Source organism: Neolamprologus brichardi, chromosome 12 (assembly GCF_056152115.1).
Source record: "Neolamprologus brichardi isolate AB-2024 chromosome 12, ASM5615211v1, whole genome shotgun sequence".
NCBI classification, from domain to species: domain Eukaryota; kingdom Metazoa; phylum Chordata; class Actinopteri; order Cichliformes; family Cichlidae; genus Neolamprologus; species Neolamprologus brichardi.
Window position 1 is genome coordinate 10,653,586 of NC_142115.1, and position 13,915 is coordinate 10,667,500.

The window sequence follows — 13,915 nt, forward strand, 5'->3', positions numbered from 1 at the left end:
TATGGATAGGGTTAGGGTTAGGGTTAGGATTAGGGTTATGGATAGGGTTAGGGTTAGGGTTAGGGTTAGGGTTATGGATAGGGTTAGGGTTAGGGTTAGGGTTAGGGTTTATGGTTTAGGGTTAGGGTTAGGGATGAATTGGACAAAAATCATCCAAAACAAACTTTTTATTAGTGTCGACGGTTAGGGTTAGGGATGAATTGGACAAGGGTTAGGGTTAGGGTTATGGATAGGGTTAGGGTTAGGGTTAGGGTTAGGGTTATGGATAGGGTTAGGGTTAGGGTTATGGATAGGGTTAGGGTTTATGGTTTAGGGTTAGGGTTAGGGATGAATTGGACAAAAATCATCCAAAACAAACTTTTTATTAGTGTCGAGGGTTAGGGTTAGGGTTAGGGTTAGGGATGAATTGGACAAGGGTTAGGGTTAGGGTTATGGATAGGGTTAGGGTTAGGGTTAGGGTTATGGATAGGGTTAGGGTTAGGGTTATGGATAGGGTTAGGGTTTATGGTTTAGGGTTAGGGTTAGGGATGAATTGGACAAAAATCATCCAAAACAAAGTTTTTATTTGTGTCGAGGGTTAGGGTTAGGGTTAGGATTAGGGTTAGGGATGAATTGGACAAGGGTTAGGGTTAGGGTTATGGATAGGGTTAGGGTTAGGGTTAGGGTTATGGATAGGGTTAGGGTTAGGGTTAGGGATGAATTGGACAAGGGTTAGGGTTAGGGTTATGGATAGGGTTAGGGTTAGGGTTAGGGTTATGGATAGGGTTAGGGTTATGGATAGGGTTAGGGTTAGGGTTTATGGTTTAGGGTTAGGGTTAGGGATGAATTGGACAAAAATCATCCAAAACAAACTTTTTATTAGTGTCGAGGGTTAGGGTTAGGGTTAGGGTTAGGGATGAATTGGACAAGGGTTAGGGTTAGGGTTATGGATAGGGTTAGGGTTAGGGTTAGGATTAGGGTTATGGATAGGGTTAGGGTTAGGGTTAGGGTTAGGGTTATGGATAGGGTTAGGGTTAGGGTTAGGGTTAGGGTTTATGGTTTAGGGTTAGGGTTAGGGATGAATTGGACAAAAATCATCCAAAACAAACTTTTTATTAGTGTCGACGGTTAGGGTTAGGGATGAATTGGACAAGGGTTAGGGTTAGGGTTATGGATAGGGTTAGGGTTAGGGTTAGGGTTAGGGTTATGGATAGGGTTAGGGTTAGGGTTATGGATAGGGTTAGGGTTTATGGTTTAGGGTTAGGGTTAGGGATGAATTGGACAAAAATCATCCAAAACAAACTTTTTATTAGTGTCGAGGGTTAGGGTTAGGGTTAGGGTTAGGGATGAATTGGACAAGGGTTAGGGTTAGGGTTATGGATAGGGTTAGGGTTAGGGTTAGGGTTATGGATAGGGTTAGGGTTAGGGTTATGGATAGGGTTAGGGTTTATGGTTTAGGGTTAGGGTTAGGGATGAATTGGACAAAAATCATCCAAAACAAAGTTTTTATTTGTGTCGAGGGTTAGGGTTAGGGTTAGGATTAGGGTTAGGGATGAATTGGACAAGGGTTAGGGTTAGGGTTATGGATAGGGTTAGGGTTAGGGTTAGGGTTATGGATAGGGTTAGGGTTAGGGTTAGGGATGAATTGGACAAGGGTTAGGGTTAGGGTTATGGATAGGGTTAGGGTTAGGGTTAGGGTTATGGATAGGGTTAGGGTTAGGGTTAGGGTTATGGATAGGGTTAGGGTTATGGATAGGGTTAGGGTTAGGGTTTATGGTTTAGGGTTAGGGTTAGGGATGAATTGGACAAAAATCATCCAAAACAAACTTTTTATTAGTGTCGAGGGTTAGGGTTAGGGTTAGGGTTAGGGATGAATTGGACAAGGGTTAGGGTTAGGGTTATGGATAGGGTTAGGGTTAGGGTTATGGATAGGGTTAGGGTTAGGGTTAGGGATGAATTGGACAAGGGTTAGGGTTAGGGTTATGGATAGGGTTAGGGTTTATGGTTTAGGGTTAGGGTTAGGGATGAATTGGACAAAAATCATCCAAAACAAACTTTTTATTAGTGTCGACTGTTTGAGTGGTTAGCAGTGAGTCTTTCCTCCGTAGGACAGTTGCATAGCGTTGTAACTATACGCAGGAGGAAGCTGCCATCTTTGCCACACCACAGCCTGTTGTTCTTCTGGCTGAAGCCTTAGGGTTAGGGTTAGGGTTAGGGTTTAGGGTTATGGATAGGCTTAGGGTTAGGGTTATGGATAGGGTTAGGGTTAGGGTTAGGGTTAGGGTTAGGGTTATGGATAGGGTTAGGGTTAGGGTTATGGATAGGGTTAGGGTTTATGGTTTAGGGTTAGGGTTAGGGATGAATTGGACAAAAATCATCCAAAACAAACTTTTTATTAGTGTCAACGGTTAGGGTTAGGGTTAGGGTTAGGGATGAATTGGACAAGGGTTAGGGTTAGGGTTATGGATAGGGTTAGGGTTAGGGTTATGGATAGGGTTAGGGTTAGGGTTATGGATAGGGTTAGGGTTTATGGTTTAGGGTTAGGGTTAGGGATGAATTGGACAAAAATCATCCAAAACAAACTTTTTATTAGTGTCGAGGGTTGTGGTTAGGGTTAGGGTTAGGGATGAATTGGACAAGGGTTAGGGTTAGGGTTATGGATAGGGTTAGGGTTAGGGTTAGGGTTAGGGTTATGGATAGGGTTAGGGTTAGGGTTATGGATAGGGTTAGGGTTTATGGTTTAGGGTTAGGGTTAGGGATGAAATGGACAAAAATTATCCAAAACAAACTTTTTATTAGTGTCGAGGGTTAGGGTTAGGGTTAGGGTTAGGGATGAATTGGACAAGGGTTAGGGTTAGGGTTATGGATAGGGTTAGGGTTAGGGTTAGGGTTATGAATAGGGTTAGGGTTAGGGTTAGGGTTATGGATAGGGTTAGGGTTATGGATAGGGTTAGGGTTAGGGTTTATGGTTTAGGGTTAGGGTTAGGGATGAATTGGACAAAAATTATCCAAAACAAACTTTTTATTAGTGTCGAGGGTTAGGGTTAGGGTTAGGGTTAGGGATGAATTGGACAAGGGTTAGGTTTAGGGTTATGGATAGGGTTAGGGTTAGGGTTAGGGTTATGGATAGGGTTAGGGATAGGGTTAGGGTTAGGATTATGGATAGGGTTAGGGTTAGGGTTAGGGTTAGGGTTAGGTTTATGGATAGGGTTAGGGTTATGGATAGGGTTAGGGTTAGGGTTTATGGTTTAGGGTTAGGGTTAGGGATGAATTGGACATAAATCATCCAAAACAAACTTTTTATTAGTGTCGAGGGTTAGGGTTAGGGTTAGGGTTAGGGTTAGGGTTATGGATAGGGTTAGGGTTAGGGTTAGGGTTATGGATAGGGTTAAGGTTATGGATAGGGTTAGGGTTAGGGTTTATGGTTTAGGGTTAGGGTTAGGGATGAATTGGACAAGGGTTAGGGTTAGGGTTATGGATAGGGTTAGGGTTGGGGTTAGGGTTAGGGTTATGGATAGGGTTAGGGTTTATGGTTTAGGGTTAGGGTTAGGGATGAATTGGGCAAAAATCATCCATAACAAACTTTTTATTAGTGTCGAGGGTTAGGGTTAGGGTTAGGGTTAGGGATGAATTGGACAAGGGTTAGGGTTAGGGTTATGGATAGGGTTATGGTTGGGGTTAGGGTTAGGGTTATGGATAGGGTTAGGGTTAGGGTTAGGGTTATGGATAGGGTTAGGGTTTATGGTTTAGGGTTAGGGTTAGGGATGAATTTGACAAAAATCATCCAAAACAAACTTTTTATTAGTGTCGAGGGTTAGGGTTAGGGTTAGGGTTAGGGATGAATTGGACAAGGGTTAGGGTTAGGGTTATGGATAGGGTTAGGGTTAGGGTTAGGGTTATGGATAGGGTTAGGGTTAGGGTTAGGGTTAGGGTTATGGATAGGGTTAGGGTTAGGGTTATGGATAGGGTTAGGGTTTATGGTTTAGGGTTAGGGTTAGGGATGAATTGGACAAAAATCATCCAAAACAAACTTTTTATTAGTGTCGACTGTTTGAGTGGTGAGCAGTGAGTCTTTCCTCCGTAGGACAGTTGCATAGAGTTGTAACTATACGCAGGAGGAAGCTGCCATCTTTGCCACACCACAGCCTGTTGTTCTTTTTGCTGAAGCCTTAGGGTTAGGGTTAGGGTTAGGGTTTAGGGTTATGGATAGGGTTAGGGTTAGGGTTATGGATAGGGTTAGGGTTAGGGTTATGGATAGGGTTAGGGTTTATGGTTTAGGGTTAGGGTTAGGGATGAATTGGGCAAAAATCATCCAAAACAAACTTTTTATTAGTGTCGAGGGCTAGGGTTAGGGTTAGGGTTAGGGATGAATTGGACAAGGGTTAGGGTTAGGGTTATGGATAGGGTTAGGGTTAGGGTTAGGGTTATGGATAGGGTTAGGGTTAGGGTTAGGGTTAGGGTTATGGATAGGGTTAGGGTTAGGGTTATGGATAGGGTTAGGGTTTATGGTTTAGGGTTAGGGTTAGGGATGAATTGGACAAAAATCATCCAAAACAAACTTTTTATTAGTGTCGAGGGTTAGGGTTAGGGTTAGGATTAGGGTTAGGGATGAATTGGACAAGGGTTAGGGTTAGGGTTATGGATAGGGTTAGGGTTAGGGTTAGGGTTAGGGTTATGGATAGGGTAAGGGTTAGGGTTATGGATAGGGTTAGGGTTAGGGTTAGGGTTATGGATAGGGTTAGGGTTAGGGTTAGGGTTATGGATAGGGTTAGGGTTATGGATAGGGTTAGGGTTAGGGTTAGGGTTATGGATAGGGTTAGGGTTAGGGATATAGATAGGGTTAGGGTTAGGGTTAGGGTTAGGTTTAGGGTTATGGATAGGGTTAGGGTTAGGGTTATGGATAGGGTTAGGGTTTATGGTTTAGGGTTAGGGTTAGGGATGAATTGGACAAAAATCATCCAAAACAAACTTTTTATTAGTGTCGAGGGTTAGGGTTAGGGTTAGGATTAGGGTTAGGGATGAATTGGACAAGGGTTAGGGTTAGGGTTATGGATAGGGTTAGGGTTAGGGTTAGGGTTAGGGTTATGGATAGGGTTAGGGTTAGGGTTATGGATAGGGTTAGGGTTTATGGTTTAGGGTTAGGGTTAGCGATGAATTGGAAAAAAATCATCCAAAACAAACTTTTTATTAGTGTGGAGGGTTAGGGTTAGGGTTAGGGATGAATTGGACAAGGGTTAGGGTTAGGGTTATGGATAGGGTTAGGGTTAGGGTTAGGGTTATGGATAGGGTTAGGGTTAGGGTTATGGATAGGGTTAGGGTTTATGGTTTAGGGTTAGGGTTAGCGATGAATTGGACAAAAATCATCCAAAACAAACTTTTTATTAGTGTGGAGGGTTAGGGTTAGGGTTAGGGATGAATTGGACAAGGGTTAGGGTTAGGGTTATGGATAGTGTTAGGGTTAGGGTTAGGGTTATGGATAGGGTTAGGGTTAGGTTTAGGGTTATGGATAGGGTTAGGGTTATGGATAGGGTTAGGGTTAGGGTTTATGGTTTAGGGTTAGGGTTAGGGATGAATTGGACAAAAATCATCCAAAACAAACTTTTTATTAGTGTCGAGGGTTAGGGTTAGGGTTAGGGTTAGGGATGAATTGGACAAGGGTTAGGGTTAGGGTTATGGATAGGGTTAGGGTTAGGGTTATGGATAGGGTTACGGTTAGGGTTAGGGTTAGGGTTATGGATAGGGTTAGTGTTAGGGTTATGGATAGGGTTAGGGTTTATGGTTTAGGGTTAGGGTTAGGGATGAATTGGACAAAAATCATCCAAAACAAACTTTTTATTAGTGTCGAGGGTTAGGGTTAGGGTTAGGGTTAGGGATGAATTGGACAAAAATCATCCAAAACAAACTTTTTATTAGTGTCGAGGGTTAGGGTTAGGGTTAGGATTAGGGTTAGGGATGAATTGGACAAGGGTTAGGGTTAGGGTTATGGATAGGGTTAGGGTTAGGGTTAGGGTTAGGGTTATGGATAGGGTTAGGGTTAGGCTTAGGGTTATGGATAGGGTTAGGGTTATGGATAGGGTTAGGGTTAGGGTTAGGGTTATGGATAGGGTTAGGGTTATGGATAGGGTTAGGGTTAGGGTTTATGGTTTAGGGTTAGGGTTAGCGATGAATTGGACAAAAATCATCCAAAACAAACTTTTTATTAGTGTCGAGGGTTAGGGTTAGGGTTAGGGATGTATTGGACAAGGGTTAGGGTTAGGGTTATGGATAGGGTTAGGGTTAGGGTTATGGATAGGGTTAGGGTTAGGGTTAGGGTTATGGATAGGGTTAGGGTTATGGATAGGGTTAGGGTTAGGGTTTATGGTTTAGGGTTAGGGTTAGGGATGAATTGGACAAAAATCATCCAAAACAAACTTTTTATTAGTGTCGAGGGTTAGGGTTAGGGTTAGGGTTAGGGATGAATTGGACAAGGGTTAGGGTTAGGGTTATGGATAGGGTTAGGGTTGGGGTTAGGGTTAGGGTTATGGATAGGGTTAGGGTTACGGTTATGGATAGGGTTAGGGTTTATGGTTTAGGGTTAGGGTTAGGGATGAATTGGACAAAAATCATCCAAAACAAACTTTTTATTAGTGTCGAGGGTTAGGGTTAGGGTTAGGATTAGGGTTAGGGATGAATTGGACAAGGGTTAGGGTTAGGGTTATGGATAGGGTTAGGGTTAGGGTTAGGGTTAGGGTTATGGATAGGGTTAGGGTTAGGGTTAGGGTTATGGATAGGGTTAGGGTTATGGATAGGGTTAGGGTTAGGGTTTATGGTTTAGGGTTAGGGTTAGGGATGAATTGGACAAAAATCATCCAAAACAAACTTTTTATTAGTGTCGAGGGTTAGGGTTAGGGTTAGGGTTAGGGATGAATTGGACAAGGGTTAGGGTTAGGGTTATGGATAGGGTTAGGGTTGGGGTTAGGGTTAGGGTTATGGATAGGGTTAGGGTTAGGGTTATGGATAGGGTTAGGGTTTATGGTTTAGGGTTAGGGTTAGGGATGAATTGGACAAAAATCATCCAAAACAAACTTTTTATTAGTGTCGAGGGTTAGGGTTAGGGTTAGGGTTAGGGATGAATTGGACAAGGGTTAGGGTTAGGGTTATGGATAGGGTTAGGGTTGGGGTTAGGGTTAGGGTTAGGGTTATGGATAGGGTTAGGGTTAGGGTTATGGATAGGGTTAGGGTTTATGGTTTAGGGTTAGGGTTAGGGATGAATTGGACAAAAATCATCCAAAACAAACTTTTTATTAGTGTCGAGGGTTAGGGTTAGGGTTAGGGTTAGGGTTAGGGATGAATTGGACAAGGGTTAGGGTTAGGGTAATGGATAGGGTTAGGGTTAGGGTTAGGGTTATGGATAGGGTTAGGGTTAGGGTTAGGGTTAGGGTTATGGATAGGGTTAGGGTTATGGATAGGGTTAGGGTTAGGGTTAGGGTTATGGATAGGGTTAGGGTTAGGGATATGGATAGGGTTAGGGTTAGGGTTAGGGTTATGGATAGGGTTAGGGTTAGGGTTATGGATAGGGTTAGGGTTTATGGTTTAGTGTTAGGGTTAGGGAAGAATTGGACAAAAATCGGGTTAGGGTTAGGGTTAGGGTTAGGGTTAGGGTTATGGATAGGGTTAGGGTTATGGATAGGGTTAGGGTTAGGGTTAGGGTTATGGATAGGGTTAGGGTTAGGGTTAGGGTTATGGATAGGGTTAGGGTTAGGGTTATGGATAGGGTTAGAGTTTATGGTTTAGGGTTAGGGTTAGGGAAGAATTGGACAAAAATCATCCAAAACAAACTTTTTATTATTGTCGAGGGTTAGGGTTAGGGTTAGGATTAGGGTTAGGGATGAATTGGACAAGGGTTAGGGTTAGGGTTATGGATAGGGTTAGGGTTAGGGTTAGGGTTATGGATAGGGTTAGGGTTAGGGTTATGGATAGGGTTAGGGTTTATGGTTTAGGGTTAGGGTTAGCGATGAATTGGACAAAAATCATCCAAAACAAACTTTTTATTAGTGTCGAGGGTTAGGGTTAGGGTTAGGGATGAATTGGACAAGGGTTAGGTTATGGATAGGGTTAGGGTTAGGGTTAGGGTTAGGGTTATGGATAGGGTTAGGGTTAGGGTTAGGGTTTATGGTTTAGGGTTAGGGTTAGGGATGAATTGGACAAAAATCATCCAAAACAAACTTTTTATTAGTGTCGAGGGTTAGGGTTAGGGTTAGGGTTAGGGATGAATTGGACAAGGGTTAGGGTTAGGGTTATGGATAGGGTTAGGGTTGGGGTTAGGGTTAGGGTTATGGATAGGGTTTGGGTTAGGGTTATGGATAGGGTTAGGGTTTATGGTTTAGGGTTAGGGTTAGGGATGAATTTGACAAAAATCATCCAAAACAAACTTTTTATTAGTGTCGACTGTTTGAGTGGTGAGCAGTGAGTCTTTCCTAAGTAAGAAAGTTGCATAGAGTTGTAACTATACGCAGGAGGAAGCTGCAATTTTTGCCACACCACAGCCTGTTGTTCTTCTGGCTGAAGCCTTAGGGTTAGGGTTAGGGTTAGGGTTTAGGGTTGTGGATAGGCTTAGGGTTAGGGTTCGGGTTAGGGTTATGGATAGGGTTAGGGTTAGGGTTATGGATAGGGTTAGGATTTATGGTTTAGGGTTAGGGTTAGGGATGAATTGGACAAAAATCATCCAAAACAAACTTTTTATTAGTGTCGAGGGTTAGGGTTAGGGTTAGGGTTAGGGATGAATTGAACAAGGGTTAGGGTTAGGGTTATGGATAGGGTTAGGGTTAGGGTTATGGATAGGGTTAGGGTTAGGGTTAGGGTTATGGATAGGGTTAGGGTTAGGGTTAGGGTTATGGATAGGGTTAGGGTTAGGGTTAGGGATATGGATAGGGTTAGGGTTAAGGTTAGGGTTAGGGTTATGGATAGGGTTAGGGTTAGGGTTATGGATAGCGTTAGGGTTTATGGTTTAGGGTTAGGGTTTGGGATGAATTGGACAAAAATCATCCAAAACAAACTTTTTATTAGTCTCGAGGGTTAGGGTTAGGGTTAGGATTGGTGTTAGGGATGAATTGGACAAGGGTTAGGGTTAGGGTTATGGATAGGGTTAGGGTTAGGGTTATGGATAGGGTTAGGGTTTATGGTTTAGAATTAGGGTTAGGGATGAATTGGACAAAAATCATCCAAAACAAACTTTTTATTAGTGTCGAGGGTTAGGGTTAGGGTTAGGATTAGGGTTAGGGATGAATTGGACAAGGGTTAGGGTTAGGGTTATGGATAGGGTTAGGGTTAGGGTTAGGGTTATGGATAGGGTTAGGGTTAGGGTTATGGATAGGGTTAGGGTTTATGGTTTAGGGTTAGGGTTAGGGATGAATTGGACAAAAATCATCCAAAAAAAACTTTTTATTAGTGTCGAGGGTTAGGGTTAGGGTTAGGGATGAATTGGACAAGGGTTAGGGTTAGGGTTATGGATAGGGTTAGGGTTAGGGTTAGGGTTAGGGTTAGGGGTTAGGGTTAGGGTTAGGGTTATGGATAGGGTTAGGGGTAGGGTTTATGGTTTAGGGTTAGGGTTAGGGATGAATTGGACAAAAATCATCCAAAACAAACTTTTTATTAGTGTCGAGGGTTAGGGTTAGGGTTAGGGATGAATTGGACAAGGGTTAGGGTTAGGGTTATGGATAGGGTTAGGGTTAGGGTTAGGGTTATGGATAGGGTTAGGGTTAGGGTTAGGGATATGGATAGGGTTAGGGTTAGGGTTAGGGTTATGGATAGGGTTAGGGTTAGGGTTATGGATAGGGTTAGGGTTTATGGTTTAGTGTTAGGGTTTGGGATGAATTGGACAAAAATCATCCAAAACAAACTTTTTATTAGTGTCGAGGGTTAGGGTTAGGGTTAGGATTAGGGTTAGGGATGAATTGGACAAGGGTTAGGGTTAGGGTTATGGATAGGGTTAGGGTTGGGGTTAGGGTTAGGGTTATGGATAGGGTTAGGGTTAGGGTTATGGATAGGGTTAGGGTTTATGGTTTAGGGTTAGGGTTAGGGATGAATTGGACAAAAATCATCCAAAACAAACTTTTTATTAGTGTCGAGGGTTAGGGTTAGGGTTAGGGTTAGGGTTAGGGATGAATTGGACAAGGGTTAGGGTTAGGGTTATGGATAGGGTTAGGGTTAGGGTTAGGGTTAGGGTTATGGATAGGGTTAGGGTTAGGGTTAGGGATATGGATAGGGTTAGGGTTAGGGTTAGGGTTAGGGTTATGGATAGGGTTAGGGTCAGGGTTATGGATAGGGTTAGGGTTAGGGTTAGGGTTAGGGTTATGGATAGGGTTAGGGTTAGGGTTAGGGATATGAATAGGGTTAGGGTTAGGGTTAGGGTTATGGATAGGGTTAGGGTCAGGGTTATGGATAGGGTTAGGGTTTATGGTTTAGGGTTAGGGTTAGGGAAGAATTGGACAAAAATCATCCAAAACAAACTTTTTATTAGTGTCGAGGGTTAGGGTTAGGGTTAGGATTAGGGTTAGGGATGAATTGGACAAGGGTTAGGGTTAGGGTTATGGATAGGGTTAGGGTTAGGGTTAGGGTTATGGATAGGGTTAGGGTTAGGGTTATGGATAGGGTTAGGGTTTATGGTTTAGGGTTAGGGTTAGCGATGAATTGGACAAAAATCATCCAAAACAAACTTTTTATTAGTGTCGAGGGTTAGGGTTAGGGTTAGGGATGAATTGGACAAGGGTTAGGGTTAGGGTTATGGATAGGGTTAGGGTTAGGGTTAGGGTTATGGATAGGGTTAGGGTTAGGGTTAGGGTTATGGATAGGGTTAGGGTTATGGATAGGGTTAGGGTTAGGGTTAGGGTTTATGGTTTAGGGTTAGGGTTAGGGATGAATTGGACAAAAATCATCCAAAACAAACTTTTTATTAGTGTCGAGGGTTAGGGTTAGGGTTAGGGTTAGGGATGAATTGGACAAGGGTTAGGGTTAGGGTTATGGATAGGGTTAGGGTTGGGGTTAGGGTTAGGGTTATGGATAGGGCTGGGTTAGGGTTATGGATAGGGTTAGGGTTTATGGTTTAGGGTTAGGGTTAGGGATGAATTGGACAAAAATCATCCAAAACAAACTTTTTATTAGTGTCGACTGTTTGAGTGGTGAGCAGTGAGTCTTTCCTCCGTAGGACAGTTGCATAGAGTTGTAACTATACGCAGGAGGAAGCTGCCATCTTTGCCACACCACAGCCTGTTGTTCTTCTGGCTGAAGCCTTAGGTTTAGGGTTAGGGTTAGGGTTTAGGGTTATGGATAGGGTTAGGGTTAGGGTTATGGATAGGGTTAAGGTTAGGGTTATGGATAGGGTTAGGGTTTATGGTTTAGGGTTAGGGTTAGGGATGAATTGGGCAAAAATCATCCAAAACAAACTTTTTATTAGTGTCGAGGGCTAGGGTTAGGGTTAGGGTTAGGAATGAATTGGACAAGGGTTAGGGTTAGGGTTATGGATAGGGTTAGGGTTAGGGTTAGGGTTATGGATAGGGTTAGGGTTAGGGTTAGGGTTAGGGTTATGGATAGGGTTAGGGTTAGGGTTATGGATAGGGTTAGGGTTTATGGTTTAGGGTTAGGGTTAGGGATGAATTGGACAAAAATCATCCAAAACAAACTTTTTATTAGTGTCGAGGGTTAGGGTTAGGGTTAGGATTAGGGTTAGGGATGAATTGGACAAGGGTTAGGGTTAGGGTTATGGATAGGGTTAGGGTTAGGGTTAGGGTTATGGATAGGGTAAGGGTTAGGGTTATGGATAGGGTTAGGGTTTATGGTTTAGGGTTAGGGTTAGGGATGAATTGGACAAATATCATCCAAAACAAACTTTTTATTAGTGTCGAGGGTTAGGGTTAGGGTTAGGGATGAATTGGACAAGGGTTAGGGTTAGGGTTATGCATAGGGTTAGGGTTAGGGTTAGGGTTATGGATAGGGTTAGGGTTAGGGTTAGGGTTAGGGTTAGGGTTATGGATAGGGTTAGGGTTATGGATAGGGTTAGGGTTAGGGTTAGGGTTATGGATAGGGTTAGGGTTAGGGATATAGATAGGGTTAGGGTTAGGGTTAAGGTTAGGGTTATGGATAGGGTTAGGGTTAGGGTTATGGATAGGGTTAGGGTTTATGGTTTAGGGTTAGGGTTAGGGATGAATTGGACAAAAATCATCCAAAACAAACTTTTTATTAGTGTCGAGGGTTAGGGTTAGGGTTAGGATTAGGGTTAGGGATGAATTGGACAAGGGTTAGGGTTAGGGTTATGGATAGGGTTAGGGTTAGGGTTAGGGTTATGGATAGGGTTAGGGTTAGGGTTATGGATAGGGTTAGGGTTTATGGTTTAGGGTTAGGTTTAGGGATGAATTGGACAAAAATCATCCAAAAAAAACTTTTTATTAGTGTCGAGGGTTAGGGTTAGGGTTAGGGTTAGGGTTAGGGATGAATTGGACAAGGGTTAGGGTTAGGGTTATGGATAGGGTTAGGGTTAGGGTTAGGGTTAGGGGTTAGGGTTAGGGTTAGGGTTATGGATAGGGTTAGGGGTAGGGTTTATGGTTTAGGGTTAGGGTTAGGGATGAATTGGACAAAAATCATCCAAAACAAACTTTTTATTAGTGTCGAGGGTTAGGGTTAGGGTTAGGGATGAATTGGACAAGGGTTAGGGTTAGGGTTATGGATAGGGTTAGGGTTAGGGTTAGGGTTATGGATAGGGTTAGGGTTAGGGTTAGGGATATGGATAGGGTTAGGGTTAGGGTTAGGGTTAGGGTTATGGATAGGGTTAGGGTTAGGGTTATGGATAGGGTTAGGGTTTATGGTTTAGTGTTAGGGTTTGGGATGAATTGGACAAAAATCATCCAAAACAAACTTTTTATTAGTGTCGAGGGTTAGGGTTAGGGTTAGGATTAGGGTTAGGGATGAATTGGACAAGGGTTAGGGTTAGGGTTATGGATAGGGTTAGGGTTGGGGTTAGGGTTAGGGTTATGGATAGGGTTAGGGTTAGGGTTATGGATAGGGTTAGGGTTTATGGTTTAGGGTTAGGGTTAGGGATGAATTGGACAAAAATCATCCAAAACAAACTTTTTATTAGTGTCGAGGGTTAGGGTTAGGGTTAGGTTTAGGGATGAATTGGACAAGGGTTAGGGTTAGGGTTATGGATAGGGTTAGGGTTAGGGTTAGGGTTAGGGTTAGGGTTATGGATAGGGTTAGGGTTAGGGTTAGGGATATGGATAGGGTTAGGGTTAGGGTTAGGGTTAGGGTTATGGATAGGGTTAGGGTCAGGGTTATGGATAGGGTTAGGGTTAGGGTTATGGATAGGGTTAGGGTTAGGGTTAGGGATATGGATAGGGTTAGGGTTAGGGTTAGGGTTATGGATAGGGTTAGGGTCAGGGTTATGGATAGGGTTAGGGTTTATGGTTTAGGGTTAGGGTTAGGGAAGAATTGGACAAAAATTATCCAAAAAAAAATTTTTTATTAGTGTCGAGGGTTAGGGTTAGGATTAGGGTTAGGGATGAATTGGACAAGGGTTAGGGTTAGGGTTATGGATAGGGTTAGGGTTAGGGTTAGGGTTATGGATAGGGTTAGGGTTAGGGTTATGGATAAGGTTAGGGTTTATGGTTTAGGGTTAGGGTTAGCGATGAATTGGACAAAAATCATCCAAAACAAACTTTTTATTAGTGTCGAGGGTTAGGGTTAGGGTTAGGGATGAATTGGACAAGGGTTAGGGTTAGGGTTATGGATAGGGTTAGGGTTAGGGTTAGGGTTAGGGTTATGGATAGGGTTAGGGTTAGGGTTAGGGTTATGGATAGGGTTAGGGTTATGGATAGGGTTAGGGTTAGGGTTTATGGTTTAGGGTTAGGGTTAGGGATGAATTGGACAAAAATCATCCAAAACAAACTTTTTATTAGTGTCGAGGGTT